General features: G+C 30.4%; 1 pseudogene; it reads left to right on the plus strand.

The window, feature by feature from the left end:
* Positions 1-3,197: 3,197 nt before the first annotated feature.
* On the plus strand, positions 3,198-15,366 carry LOC139881715 (tRNA-specific adenosine deaminase TAD3-like; annotated as a pseudogene).
* The last annotated feature ends 61 nt before the right edge of the window (positions 15,367-15,427 follow it).

Below are 15,427 nucleotides of genomic sequence, written 5' to 3' on the forward strand. Positions count from 1 at the left end.
TTTTTTTATTATTATTATTTTAAAATCACAGAGGAAAAGGTTAATTTCATTTCACTTTTGAATGTCAAATATTTTGAAAGGACTCGTGGAATATAATCTATTTTTTTCTAAATAATGGAGCTTTACTTTTTATTTCGAAAGAAAATGGTGGTTGGTTGATTAAAATATCAAAGCATCAGTATAAACTTAGCATAAAATTCATCAAAAAAAAAAGAACTTAGCATAAGGAAAAAAAAAACTAATTATACAAGTCAAAGTTAGACTGACTTTATGACTAAACACAAGTCTTTTCAGGAATATGAAACCCTTTTAAGCGAGGATAGACATATCCTTTTCTACCCCCATAAAATAAACGATAAAGATGTGGCTATTTATTTATAGCTTTTTTTCTTTCTTTTTTTTTTTGATAATAATAGAGTCATAGAGATGTAGCTATAGTGTACTTTGTTTCCTCTTTTCATTTTTCTTCACTCGCTTTTCTTTTTTTTAATTTGGTCGTTCTGGTTGCTATACTTTTCTCCTTTTATATACTATTATATATATAATATTAATTTATTACTATTTTTATCTCAAATTAGATAATTTTTACATATAAAATATAAATAAAAATTTATATTTAGGAACCGAGGTAGTACTATATTTTAATACAATCAATCAACATAAAGTGTACTTGTTATCGAAAAAAAAAAACTTAAAGTGTACTTTTTCAAGAGCGATTTTGTATCTTAAAATTAAAGTAATGTCGTAGTTTGGAAATATTTTATCGGTAAATCTTTCTTAAATTAGAATATAAACATAATTATATCATTGAATTTTCTGATCCATATAAAAAGAGTCAAATCTCGAGGGAATTGTATAATACTACTTTTGTATCGCTATAGTAGTCACATTAGTGAAAAAAAAAAAATCGATCTAGTAACTAGTTACATTTAAAATATTCAAAAAAAAAATAGTTACATGTAAACTTATGTATGTTTAAACAATCAGAGAGAGTCAGGATCACATAGTCAAAGATTAGAAGAGGATAATTATATCATCTAAAAAAAGGGAGTATTTTATTCTGAAAAGGGAGTATTAATGTATCATCACTAATGAATATTTCAATACGAACATAACAATATAAATTTTGTTACGAAAGGTTCGTCCGTTGGACCAAAATACCTTTAAAAATTAATAATTTAAATATATATTATCTCTGTATTTAAATAGATGACACTTTTTACGCATAAGAATATCATTAATTTCAATATATAAATTATTGTTACTTTATAATTTGATTAAAATATTAATTCTATGTGTGTATAAAGTTAGTGGAGGGGTAAAAATGAAAAAAAATGAATTGATTATTCTCCAAAAGTCAACTATTTAAAGACAAAAAAATCTCCAAAAACGTCATTATTTGTATACGAAGGGAGTATCATATAAAAAAATTATATAATAATTATTTATATTAAACATTATTAATTATATGTAAAATATTTTATTAAGAGAAAATTATTTTAACTATATATCTGTTATAATTATTTTGATTTGATTTTAAAAATCTACAATCCTATTAAATTTAAAATTTATTTGGTTTCAAAAATAATAAACATAGTAAAAGGTAAAAGCTATATATCAAGATTTGATTTCATAATAAAATTTACAATTACATCTAATCAATTTAGTTTTTCCTATTGTTTGAAAAATAATATATGTCCATTTTAGTTAAGAATAGAAAAAAATTATAACCGATTTTTATGAGAAAGTTTAATGAAAAAATTAAAAATATATATTATAATTTAATTAGAAATAATTTTTAAATAATATGCCTGTTTGAATAGGAAAAAAAAAGATGTGCCGTCTTAATTAGGAATAGAAAAAAATATATATGAATTTTATTAAGAATAATTTTTTCAATAGTAGATAGAAAATTTATTAAGAATATAATTATTATATTAGGAAAAAGTAATTGGTAGAATTTTATTAGAAATTATTATGTTATTATTGTGTTTTGATTCTCTAATTAGAATAGGAAAAAAAATATCATTGACTTAAAATTATAATTTGAAACTTAATTAAACTCAAAGTTTTAAAATACATGTGTCAAATTATTATTCTTAATAAAACATCATGTGTCGGACAATAAAATTTATAATTAAATTTATAATTGAAATAAATTTAAAATTAAAAATCTTGCTATTGTCTATATAAGATTCTCATACAATATGTAATAATTTCTAAATTTATAAATAGAGGTCTTCATGTACAAAGCAAATATACATTAATAAAAAAAATTATATTTCGCTCTCTTGTTCCATTACTAATTGTTCTTAATAAATTTCATTTAATCAATATAATGGCAGAACATAAAAAAAATTCATGCATAGTGGCTTGAATTAGATAGTACTCCCTCCGTATTAGAATACTTGCAGTTTTGGATCTATTTTTTTTATCAAAATACATGACATTTTCTATATTTTAATTTATTTTTTCTTATTTTACCCCATAACAAATACCAACACCAAACACACCACCACCAAAACCACCACCATTGACCACCTAAAGGCTACGACAGCTCTAAAGCCGATATTTGGTCGTGCGGCGTGATCCTCTACGTCTTGCTCGTCCGATTCTTACCTTTCCAGGACGAAAATATCGTCACGATATACAGAGGCGACTTCAAATGTCCGTCGTGGTTTTCATCAGAAGCAAGGAGACTAGTCACGAAGCTTCTCGACCCAAACCCGAGCTCTCAAATCACAATCTCCAAGGTGATTGACTCGACCTGGTTCAAAAAATCGATCCTAAAAATAGTTTGGAGCAAGAAAGAGATGGAATATGAGTCAGAGACGGAGGAGAAGCTAAGGGAGGAGAAAGAAGAGATCTGATTCGCTAAACGCATTCTATATAATTTTATAAAATTTCACTTTTGCAGGGTTTCGATCTATCGCCATTGTTCGAGGAGAAGCAAAGGGAGGAGAAAGAAGAGATCAGATTCGCTATGATCTGACCCGCTAGCAATAGATTTTTCAAAAACGATTTAACTAGATACAATATGATTTTTCAAATACGGATTAAACACTCAATGTAATTAATTTTGATGAGTAACTGTCATTGAATTAATTGTTGGTTTTGCTTGTTTCGGGAAGCTTGATTTGCAATAGTTGGTTGAAAACCTGTCTTTCTTACAGAAGAAGCTCACCAGAAAAACAAAGATGAAGCAAAGCTTGAAAAAGAAGAAAAGCAACCTATCAAGGTTTGTTTTGATCAACATTGGTGTAAAAACAATTGTTGAGGCAATTCTGAAGTATAAGAATGATTGTGGATTAATAGAAGCAAACACAGATTGGATTGGAGGTGTTAAAATGAAATATGTAGAAAAACCAGTTTGTCTTATTGGTATGGACCAAACTGCATGCAGTAAAAAGTTGCAGGATCTTGGTGTCGCTGGTGAAACGAGCAAGGATTCAGGTGCAGTTTTTGCAAAGTCAGTTGTAGATCAGAACTCTACTATTCACATTGATGCAATCAACTTTCTCCTGACCGAAAAACTGATCTACAGACCACTGGAGATAGTCGAATCAACTCACAACGACGTCGCCTACATCGCCAAAATAGGTAATTCGATTACACTTTCCTATGGTGAAAAGCCTAAAATCTGATTAGGGTTTCGTGATACAGTACTCTGTTATTTAGTCTTTTGTAATAAATTAGGATTTACTATATCTCTTTCATTTCTCGATGAATTGATTCGATTCAAAGTTTCTTTTAGCTTGGAAATGGTGATGCGAGTCGTTTGCTTAAGTCAATTTTATTGATTAACTACTCTAGAATAAAATGTATGCTGAAGTTGCTGGTAGTTCAACATGAGACTGCAAATTGGGGAAATTTTCTGAGAACATTTCTGGTCCATTTCAATTCAGATCAATCATATTGTACCTTAAGAAGTTGTAATGAAGGTGTATGGATGATTTGAGCCAAAGAAAATGAGAATTTCTATTGAAGAAGTCAATATCAGTTAAATTTCAAACAAGTCAAATAGTGATTTTCAGTTTTAGTTTAAGTTGAAGAAAAGTAATAATGTAGTTTTACTTAGAGTAGTATGGTGGAGGTTTTTGCGATGGTTGAATCAAAAAGTCAACTTCAAAGTCAACTGCTGAAACATCTTGTGATCTGATCTGCTTTTTTTGGAAGGGAATAAGTTTTTATTGTAGTTTTTCACCAGTTACACTTTACTTGAAGATTAAAGTCAAAATAAAAGTGGAGAGCAAGTAAAAGCTGGCATTCTAGAAGATATTTCTCATTTTCAGTATTACTTTTGAGCAAAACCACTTGTACTTTCTGGTTTTGTTTCCTGATATTGTTAAAACCAGTCATCATATTTTGAATTTTCTAAATACTGTAATAGGTCGATTTATGACTTGTAGGCTAAATTTTGGATCACTATATAAGGTATTTAACTTTGTCTTCTTCATTTTATGGCTCTTGAATCAAAAATCGAAACCTGAGTTCATCATTTTATTTCTACAGTTTTTTATCAAAATGAAGAGAAAGTTTAATTGAATGTTTTAGTTTTCTGTATTGAAGCTAAAGAAAATAGTAGAATAATTTTTTTTTCCCGATTTCAAAGGTTTCTCCATTTTTCTGTTTTGATTGTTGTAACACGCTCTGTTTCAGCATAGTTCTTGAAGGATGTTGCTTCACCAGTGTTGGGAGCTTCGGTCTTGGTTTCTAACATTAAATGCCACCAATTTTGATGAGTTTCTCGGTGAGACACCAACCACAACCACTTACGCCATTCTTAAACACTCACTATAATCAATTTGTTACATCAAGGATATTTACGTCAAAAATACACAATCCTTAATTTTAGATATTTTTTTTAAAACATCAAGTAATTTGATATAGAGAGAATATATTCTTAGAAAACTTCTAGGGTTGACGACTTGGTGTGATGGTTCAGTACCTCATTCCTTATGCAAGTAGCAAGGGGTTTGATTCTCAGCATTTGCAAATGAAAAAAAATTATGCCAACTTTTCTATCACTACATGTACTGATAGATGGAATGAGAATATTAGACCACCTGCAATGCAAGTTTCTTACAAATTTTTTATGTGACACATAAGCAACAAGAAACTCTTATATGCATTGGAGTAAGTTGAGAGAGTTTTTTATTTTTCAAATGATTACAAGTGAGTTTTTTACATAAGAATCTCACCTTTCTCCTATTTGATTGGTCAATTCATTATCTTTCATATTATTTATTTATTTTTAAGTACTATTGTTAATTTTAAATAAATAATTTTTTATATTAAAAATATATAAGAAATTCTATTGCATCAGAGTATATGGATTTCTTAGTTAACAAGTTTTTTGATTATTTTTCTCTCTGTTTAATTATCGTCAATATGACTGAGAGCTCTTAATTCTTTTGAGATACCTAGGGAGACTGGAAAAAAAGATAGCATAGGAAAAGGGAACAATAAATAACATGCTGAAGCTTGCTAAGGCACTCCCTTAGGGTTGACCAAAATGAGCGTCGAGGAAAGAAAGCAATGATTAGTTTTTTTTTTCCTTTTTTAAGGTTTTTCCTGAGAGAGAGAGAGAGAGGACTGTAATAAAAGGAGGATTCATGCATCGAACCAACAAATTAAAACAAGACCTAATTATGACATTCAAACACCATAAAACAACTTCAATTATGCCATAAAGCGTGCTACATATCTCTTCATTATGTTCTTCTTTTCTAAACCATTCGACTAGCATGTTTTGCAGTAACGTAAAAAAGAAGGCCAATTGCGCAAGATTAGGTCGTAAACATGCCGGAAAATAAGCCAAAAGCTTTCAATCTCATCATGCGGAAGACTGGTATTTGTTTGGGTCAACTCCTGCTTAATTATTTCAATAATTCAATATAACTTCCATAATAAGTTGTTATGCCACAAATAATTGACACAATTTCTATTTATAATTAATTGTCACATCTCAATTCTTAAAAAAATTACTGTTTATAGAATTTTTCATTTATATCCTTATAGATACTCTAACGTTTTAGAAATAATGATTACTTATCAGGAGTATTTTAAATCTTTAACCTTATAATAATGATTAGCTTCTTTAGTCCCACAAAATCCAAAAATATAACATTTAAAGGTGGACGGAGGAAGTAACTAGATCTTTCGCGAAGTTTTCCATAAAGTGTAAAATTGCACTCGATAATAATTCTATAAATTATTTAAAAATAAAAATAAAATGATTGTAATAAAACAAATCTAAAACTAACTTCGTAATGTTGACAGGTAAGGTTTTACTGGCCTTTTGTGATTGTTATAATGCCGATGTTCGAGCTCTGAGGTCCCTTCAAAGAATGAAGTCACGCTTGTTAGCCATTCTACTAAAGTCATCATCTTTCCTAATTCAATAAAATTAATTTATTTTCCCTCTTAAAAAAATTTTTTATGCCATAAAAAATTATTGGAACTAGAATTTGATTTTGAGTTTATATGAAATTTGCAGAGGAGTCGTAAAACTCCTTGAGGGAGGAATTTTTTTTTGACATAAAAATAAATTAATAGAGAAAAGAATAAATTTATTTATTTATGAAAGATGATGAGTTTTAATAGGATGGTTAACCGTGTTATAATATTTAGGTTAGTTTTAGATTTATTCTATTACAATTGATTTTGTTTCTATTTGTAAATATTATAGTCGTTACGAATAATTAACTAAAAAAATTATATAAGAGAAAAAATAATTAGAAGAAGACGATGGATACAATAAAAGAGAGAATTTTTATTGATATGTGTGTAGTAAAGTACATGAAGATCACTATTTATAGGCTTGAATACATTATATAAGGTAAGTAATATCACAACATAAATGGAGAATAAATTAGAATTAAATAAATAATATTATGAATATCCATCCATTAAATATATATTCATAACACTCCCCGTTAGATATCATTAAAATACATACATATTATACTTTCATTTGATATTAATTGTATGTCTTATAAAAATCTTACTAGTAAAAATCTCGTATGAGGAAACCTAGAAAATGAAAAATATATCATTATATATTGCCTCATTAAAAATCTTGCTTAGAAAAGACCTGTTGGGACAAAACCTTAGTTAAGAAAAAAGAGTACAACATAATTTAATCTCTCCCTAATGACGACACTACTTGATATTTTTGAGTCGACGCTTCACAACATTATATATCAATTTTCATATGATACATTAATAAATATGTCTGTGATATTATCATTTGGACAAATTCTTATATATTATTAATATCGTCATTGTCTTTGAATGTCATGAATGTTCGGCTAGACATGCCCGTCCTATCACATTATATATATCATTTTTTTTATAATTAAGTAGTGCAAGTTATATTATCTTTACATATCATTGTTAAAATTAAATTACATATCTTCTGGATATATTAGATTAGTGATCATTGTCAAAATACGTGCTTGATTAGGCTCACAAATATATTTTCTTTAGTAATATTTAGACGGACATCCCTATATTTTTTGCTCAATGTCCTTATTTTCAATATGTTTGAGGTAAAAAGAGTATAACATGTATGTTATATAACTATATATTACTCTTTTTAAGTTATGCACATGCATAATTTTGATGTATAGAATTTTGGGGAGTTTTTCTTTTACTATTAAATCTTTATATGTTTCATGTATTTTAGTGTTTCATCCATCAAGCATTCCTATCCTTCAAGAATTTCACATAAACTAAATTATCAAATTGGTTATAACAATATTAGTTTATAAAGTGCAATTTAAGCTTTATGTATATCCATCAATATAATATTTGTATCTAAAGAAATTGTATCCACCATCAAAACTTATTTACAGTTTCACATTCATTATAATAATTTATATCTTTAGATACTCGAAGATGGCATATTTATTTCAAAAACTTCAAATATGTATTAAATTGTATCTTTATATTTTATCCAATAAGATATTCTTCTGACATACCCATTTAAGATCCACTTTCTTCTTTAAAATTCATTTGTTGACAATAATATTCTACTAATGACATAACTTGTAGATTTCTTATTTCAATTATGTTTACAAAACATACTCATCAAATCTCTCTTTTTATTAATTTCTTATGTCAAAAGTACAAATGACTTAGTCAATGAATTTTTAGTTCAATTTGAGGATCAAACTATCATTTTAATAGCATATAATTTTCTTTTATCACATTTAATATTCTTCATCTGATTTGAGATGTGCATTATAGTGGATTAATGATATATATTATGCACATCGATAATCATAATTAAAGGAAATTCATGGCTTCCGGTCAAAAATAATTATAAGTGGTGGAATTCTATAAATATGATGGCTTGCGCATCAAATCGGGACGTTCTAACCGATCAAGCCAATTAGTTTGTATCTTCATATTACATCTAATCATTACTTCCAAAATATAAAAAAATGAGGGATCGATCTATTAATCCTCTACGAATAAATCAAGAAGAATGATTTGATATATATATATAAACAATAAAGATTAAGATCTTATTAACAATACATGATCTTTTTCTTAATAATTTCACACTATATATTTTTTTTTCAAAACTAAATTTGAAATGGACATTTTAATCTTTCATTATTTCTCAAGCAATTTGCTTCTCTCTTTTTTTCTTCTTCTTCAGAATTTGATAGATGGATTTTATTTTTCCTATCTTTAAAATTTCTTTGTAAAAATTATGGTAAATCTTTCTATTGCGATTTTGATTTCAAATTTTGCTTTTTGAATCCGATCTCTTCTTCAATGTCACGATTGCATCTTGCCTACATACATATCTTCATTCATAGAGAAATCATACATGAAGTAGTTATATATATATATATATTAACAACACTAACTTTTGAATTTACTCCTTAATTTATAAAGAGAATTATGTATTTAATTTCTAATTTCCTTATTTATCATAAATCAAGTGATCGTGGAAATTCCATCGACTTTTAAAACTTAACTTTTAAAACTTTTGATAGAGATAATCGGAGGCCCCATTAATATTTCCAAACCAGCAAGAATGCATTGTTAGAAGGCTGTATAATACACATGCAATATCCTCCTTAACATATAATATATATTTTACAATCTTCTGGACATTTTAAGTTAAAAAAAACTTCCGACTCATTGAATCTATTCAATTCTATTACAAGAGTTTTCTTTTCTCAAATGATCAAGAGCTAATTCTCGAAACTATAGACCAAATCAAAATTCAAATGAAAATAAGATTATATAAGTGAATAGTTATAATTTCAATTCTAAATAAATAATGATAGTCATACAATATGATTTTAATATAGAATTTCAAAGATGCATATAGCATGGCTATATATATATATATTTCTAATGATAATGATAATCAAAAGTATATTAGCTTAATGCTTTTGATCTATAGAAGATTTCATCCAAGTATGGTTGTGTGGAGATCTTATTTTCTCCACTTTTAGACAAGATTTCATCGATTATAAAAGTTTTCTCCTCTCTTTTTCATCTTCTACATTCTAATATTTTCATAAATAAAAAATAAAGGAGATCTTATCATCCTCTCTTTTCATACTTATATATTTTCATTGAGAATTTAAAGCCTCCTTTTTTTTCCTCATTTTCCTTTCACTTTTTATGCTTTTGATCTTTGAAAGAATTCATGGCTTATCAGAAATTTGAACAAGCAAAAAAAGCTCACATATGGTAGAGACTCGTATTGATAACGTGTTAAGAACAATTAACTAAAAGAATTGAACAAGAGAGAAAATAACTAGAAGAAGACAATGGAGACAATAAAAGAGATAATTCTTATTGATAAGTGTGTAGTAGAGTACATGAAGATCACTATTTATAGGCTTGAATACATTATATAAGGTAAGTAATATCACAACATAAATGGAGAATAAATTAGAGTTAAGTAAATGATATTATGGATATCCTTCCATTAAATATATATTCATAACAGTAGTGTATTTAATTCTCATTGAATGCAATTTTGCACTCTTTAGAAAAATCCTATTTTAAATATTTTTTATCAATTAGTTAGAAATTTTATTAACCAAATAAAAGTATACAACTTAAAACTAGCGAGATCAAAAATTCAAAATGCAGCACCCTTTACCCCAACTGCCTATCCAACAATAATATCTATTCTTCTTCCTACACATAATAGACATTAAAACTATTTTTCTAATAGATTCTATCACTCTCATGTGGTTACAAGTCTCTTCTCTAAAAAATTAGTTTGTTTCTCTTTTGTCAAATATACATTAGACAATAGTAAGAAATACCCACCTTTTAATATGAGCTAAAACCCACTTACCAGATGCTTTAGCTACAAACCAAGACATCTCTCGACGCCAACAATAAGATTGTCTCATAATTCCTCCTTTCGGCATTACCCCACACCGAACCAGAATAGGCGATCAATAGTTTCATTAACCATGTTACACAAAGGACAAACCTGTGGGTCGCTCACTCCCTACCTGAAAAGATGGTCTCGAACTGCTAACCTATAGGTTGTTCAAAATCGAACCAAACCAAACTACCGACCCGAATCGAACCAAATAGATCAAAAACCGAACCGAACCGACAGGTTAGACGGTGTGATTCGGTTCGCTTTTTAAATTGTCTCTAAGTTCAGGTTCAGTTCGGTTTTCAGTTTTGAAAATCAAAAACAGACAAAACCAACCGAGCCGATTTAATGTTACAATTGATTATTTTCAGCCCAACTCTACAAATATAACTAAGCCCAGCCCGATTTTCTAGGGTTTCTACTCCTCTTTTTTCAATTTTTTTTTCAATTTCCCGTCTCCACCGCTTCTTCTCCTCTCCTCCTTCTCTTCTTCTTCTTCTTCAGTTCTTCTTCATGTCTCACCAGACCATCTCCACACTTCTCTCTCACGACCACCTCGCTCTCTCTCACCACCACGGCACCACCAGCAACCACGACTCTATCGCCCTTTCCCGGTCACCCTCGTCTACCACGGCACCACCACAACACCATAGCGCTACCACCATTTTCATAGCTCAACTTCGCACCACCACTATTTACAATCGGTATACCCTATTTTCTAAGCCTTTCACGCTGCCACCTCCACCACCATCTCTGAAACTCAAGTTTTTAAACTTTCTTGTTTCAAAACACCGAAATCGTGGTGTTGTACAATCTTGCAGATCTAGATCCATTCAAACCAGGGATCAATCTGAACGTTTTAAAAAATACAGTCAAAGCCATAATTACTATCTAGTACTTGTATTTTTGTAAAACTCTTAAATAAGTCCCTATACTTTTTTAAAATTCCGAAATTCGTCATTACTTGTTGAAATTTTCAAACCGAATGAACCGAAACGAATCAAACCGAAAATTATCGATTTGATTTGGTTCGGTTGTCAAAACAAATATAAAACCGATTAAAATCGAACCGACCTAACCGACTACATTGGGTTCGGTTTCTTTGTATGCCCAAAATCAAACCGAACCGGACCGTGAACACCCTATTTTACACAACTAACCAAGCAATAAAATTATGTTTCGGGACACTCCCCGATTTCCAAAGCAGCACAAAGCTCCTCCTCCCCCTAAAAGCATTGCATCCCGTCACAATAGAATACACACCAAAAGGACGAGCATTCCACGATATACGGTCATCAGAATCCTCATGACAAGAAATTCCACTCACCTCCCAAGCTTCTAGGATTTCCTCACTAATCGGAGCAGGTAATCTCCAGTTTGGTGGCCTCCACACCTCCTTGACTTTAACATCATTGTTTGTGTATTTATTTCATCATTATTAAATTTGTTCTCATTTATGTCTCAAATTTTTTCACATATTAATTGCATCTCACATGCTTATTATCTACGCATCTTTTTCTATCTAATTCATTTTTATTAACTAAAGCCCCATTTTTTTGTTCCTCTGGACTGAATAATTGTGTTTTGCTTTATTTATTGGCTATGTTATAATGGTCGTGCAACTCAATACTTTTGTTTTATAACATTTTTATTGATATTTATTTTTATTTTTATCATTATTATAATTTAATATCATTTATATGTATTGTAATCATCAGGCATATATTATTGTTTGCATATTTTATTTTATTATTAATATAACTTAATCTTATTTATAGTAGGTTCGGATGGAAGGTCCATATATAAGTTTTTTAAGTTTACATGTAATTTTTTAGGTTAAGAAGAGATTTGAAAATATTATAAGATAGGTTTGAAAAACATAATAAAAATTTATAAAATATAAATGGAGGTTTGGGAGAGCTACGAAATTAAAAGAAATAAAGGAATAGATTATAGATAGAACGGACATATTAAAATATGAGGGATTCATTTTAAGTTTTTGTAAACGATTTGGATCTAAATGACATGTTATTATAATGATATTCCCTATGTTATCCCTGTGTTATATGTTTTGGTTCGGAGGTCTCCATATTTTAATAAAGTGTTTAGGATTAACGGATTCCGTTTAACTCTACTGTGGTATTAATTGTTCACACGTCAATTTCTTCACTCACATTCACAGTTCTACTGCAACTCCTCTAAAACCAACCATTCTGAAGCGCATCGATCTTCACGGTGGGTGTTGTTTGAAGCGACGGTAGACGACGGCGAGTTGTGGGGCACCGGCGATTTGTGTTTAAATTCAAGGGTACGATTTATCTATTATTTTGCCCATGGTTATGTGGTTTGAGCAGATTGGAAAATACAAGTATATTTCAATTCATTATGTTTTTTTTTATGGTGATGCATTGCAGCTTAACGAATTGGATATGGGGAAGATTGTCTACATTCCTGACAAGCCACCAGTATTACCAAACCAACAACCCACTGGTTAGTCGTTAGTTTATTAGAACACCTGAATTCCAATTTCTTTGTTCATTTTGAATAATTCGATTTTATATATATCTGGTAACAGTGGATGTGTATGCATCAATCATCGACCCAAAGTTAGCCAACACCATTGTAAGGTGATTTATTTCATTTAGTTGTAAAGATCATTCTATATAATTCCATTTGTTAAGTATTAGTATTTCTCATTTCCCCTTTAACTGTTCGATGCATTTACAAATAGGCGTTTAAATCAAACTGTGCCTCTGGAGAATCTTCGCCATGTCAAGCGAGTACAAAAGAAGTTTGTGGAAGGAGGTTTGTGTATGCTAACTTTTTCTTTAAAGAAGAATTCTATCGAGTTATTGGTTCTTATGTTGTATTTGTTGTAGGAAAAACTCAGTTAATCGGTCATCTTATGTTCAGCTTGTGAAAACGGAAGTATCCCCAAAATCAATACAGGAGCTTATCTATTCCCACGACTTGAGTATCTTTTCTGCTAAAGTAAGTGCTCCTCTAAATTAAATTTCCTCGACAATTTTCTGGACTGGTTTATGTCAGGTGAAAACTTTCATGTGAATGTGATGCTTTTGGTGATTGATAGTAGGTTTGCAAATATGCCCCCGTCTCAAAAGAAGAGTGGGAAGAACGATGCAAGCTATGGCCAACTTCATATCATCCACCTACCTAGTAAATTCTACGCCACCCTAAATATTTTTTCTGAGCTTCATAATTGAATAGACTAGCATGGCTTGTTATAGTAAAATGGCTACGAAAATGATATGGTGTGCATTTTTAAGATGGCATTGCACATGTGTTTCTGTTTGCTCAAGGGCTCCACTTCGGAGTAGAATCATCTGGGAAAAATGTATCTCTTATTTCTTAAATGTCATTATGGAGAAAACCTGAATAGTCCACGGCAAATGCTAACTGGCCGTTTCTTTTAGGAGTATAATCTAAACTAGCCACACTTTCTCTCACATGATATGTTATTTTTACACGGCTCTGACTTTCTTTCCATTGTGCTTTGATGACATTATAAAGCAACATTGATGGCATTACTGGATTTACTGATGAAGATTCCCAACCAATTTTTGCCTTCATGAATCATGTCATTGAGCTAGCAAAATCTGGTGATCATTCGGTACGAAGTGGATTTTCTTATGCTACTTTATTTCCTTCAATATTACACCAAATTGCCTAAAATATGTTCTTTTTTTTTGGTGCCATAATAGATAGTCAATGCTGCAACTATTGTGGATCCTTTGGTTAAGAAGATAATCGCAAGTGCTTGTGATCAAGTCTCTTCTTGGGATAATATCTCGAACCAAATCTGTAATGGAAGTGCTGAGTTTAATCGAGTGGAAAAAAAATTTGCACATGGTGATTCCAACGGAATAGAAAGGCATGGAAATTTTGCAAATGGTTCATCCAACGAACTCCAAGATTTATACAGTGATGTTTCTTGTTTATACCCTTGGAAATGGGCTGAGCAGCAATTACTGAAGACAAGTTCCGGTTTTCACCCTCTACGACATGCTGCCATTGTTGCTATTGAAGCATCTGCTGCTAGGGATCGACATTTGTTTCCCATTCCAGGAGAGCCAAGGGGAGATACGTGCTATGAAGAGGATTCTATGGAGTCCTCTTTTGAGAACTTGCCAGCGAAGAGACAAAAGACAAACTTTTTGAATGTAAGCCAATTACTCGTGATATAATAATAAGATTGTGAGCTTTGGCATCGTGAACCAGATTTCATCAAGAGTGACTTTTGCATTAAAATAGATAGGATGCTAAGATAGGTCTCTAGGTGTCTCGCCATCATCCTTCATTTTGCATTGCACCTTATTTGCAGTCAGTCAACAAGGAGCTATTGTTGCAATGTGGTCACTGGTTATGCATTTTTATCTTTCAGGTGGACGTTTATCAAAATGGAATACAATATTCGTAAACTTAACTAATATGATGTCTTCATCATTTTCGTATTGTTATTCCTAGAGGAAATAGTACTCGAGTCTAATTCTCTACATTTTTATTTTATTTATTTCAGGCAGGAGATGAGAATCCCAATGAAGGTTCTCGATCTTTATCTGCTAGACCCTATCTATGCACTGGCTATGACATGTATCTTGCCTGGGAGCCTTGTCCGATGTAAGCCTTTTACATTAATCCACACCCACACATGCTAAAAATGTAGGATTGTTGGTAAAGCATAGTCTTTGAAGTTCTCTAGTTGAAAAGAAGAATTTTTTGAACTTTCTTCTAGTCTGTCATGATTTTATCTGACATATTGTGGTTTTCTTTAAAGGTGTGCAATGGCAATGGTTCACCAAAGGATAAGGCGGATATTTTATGCATTCCCAAATCCGAATGCTGGTGCATTAGGGAGCGTTCATAGATTGCAGGGCGAGAAAAGCTTAAATCATCACTATGCTGTGCTCAGGGTATTCTTGCCTGAAGAGAAGAACGAAGAAACTGTTGATGAAGTAGAAGGAAAATCCTGAAAATGACTAGCACCCAACAATCTATATGTTTTTCTTGTGGAACAAGTTTCTCAATTAAAGA

This window comes from Rutidosis leptorrhynchoides, unplaced genomic scaffold (assembly GCF_046630445.1).
Source record: "Rutidosis leptorrhynchoides isolate AG116_Rl617_1_P2 unplaced genomic scaffold, CSIRO_AGI_Rlap_v1 contig186, whole genome shotgun sequence".
Classification (NCBI taxonomy): Eukaryota; Viridiplantae; Streptophyta; class Magnoliopsida; order Asterales; family Asteraceae; genus Rutidosis; species Rutidosis leptorrhynchoides.